Source organism: Chiloscyllium punctatum, chromosome 33 (assembly GCF_047496795.1).
Source record: "Chiloscyllium punctatum isolate Juve2018m chromosome 33, sChiPun1.3, whole genome shotgun sequence".
Lineage (NCBI taxonomy): Eukaryota > Metazoa > Chordata > Chondrichthyes > Orectolobiformes > Hemiscylliidae > Chiloscyllium > Chiloscyllium punctatum.
The window spans coordinates 15986104-15986926 of NC_092771.1; the positions used below are offsets into that span (position 1 = coordinate 15986104).

The 823-nt window shown below is 48.1% G+C and overlaps 1 non-coding gene across 1 annotated transcript; it reads right to left on the minus strand.

Annotated features, from left to right (window-relative positions):
* Positions 1 to 400: 400 nt before the first annotated feature.
* trnai-uau (transfer RNA isoleucine (anticodon UAU)) lies at positions 401 to 497 on the minus strand. Its single transcript has 2 exons — positions 460 to 497; positions 401 to 436 (listed from the first exon to the last, which is right to left on the minus strand). It is a non-coding gene; the product is annotated as a tRNA-Ile (tRNA).
* Positions 498 to 823: the final 326 nt, after the last annotated feature.

Here is an 823-nt window from a genome sequence, read left to right on the forward strand (position 1 = left end):
GTTGGATTTTAATTTGGATAAATGTGAGGTTTTTTTTAGATTAGATTACTTACAGTGTGGAAACAGGCCCTTCGGCCCAACAAGTCCACACTGACCCACCAAAGTGCAACCCACCCAGACCCATTCCCCTACATTTACCCCTTCACCTAACACTACGGGCAACTTAGCATGGCCAATTCACCTAACCTGCACATTTTTGGATTGTGGGAGGAAACCGGAGCACCCGGAGGAAACCCACGCAGACACGGGGAGAATGTGCAAACTCCACAGAGAGAGTCGCCTGAGGCGGGAATTGAACCCAGGTCTCTGGCGCTGTGAGGCAGCAGTGCTAACCACTGTGCCGCCTACTTTAAACTCTGATTTGCTCAACATTGCTATTTTGGCCATGAGAAGATAAACCTGCTCCAGGTGAGGCTCGAACTCATAACCTCGGCATTGCACACGCCTCCATACTGACATTATAAGTACCATGCGCTGACCAATTGTGCCACAGGAGCTACACTGTATCACAGGAGCTACTGCTGCATTTTGTTGAGGCAAACCAGGGCAGAATCTAGTCGGGTCCTGTGGAGTGTTGCCGAACAATGAGACTTTGGAGATGCAGATTCACAGTTTCTTGAAGGTGGTGTCATTGGTAGACAGAGTAGTGATGAAGGCGTTTGGTACCCTTGCCTTTAATGGTCAGTGCGTTGAGTATAGGAGTTGGGATATCATGTTGTGGCTGTACAGGACATTGGTTCGGTAATTTCTGGAATACTGCACTCATTTCTGGTCCACCGGGCTATAGAAAAGATGTTGTGAAACTTGAAAGAGTGCAGAAAAC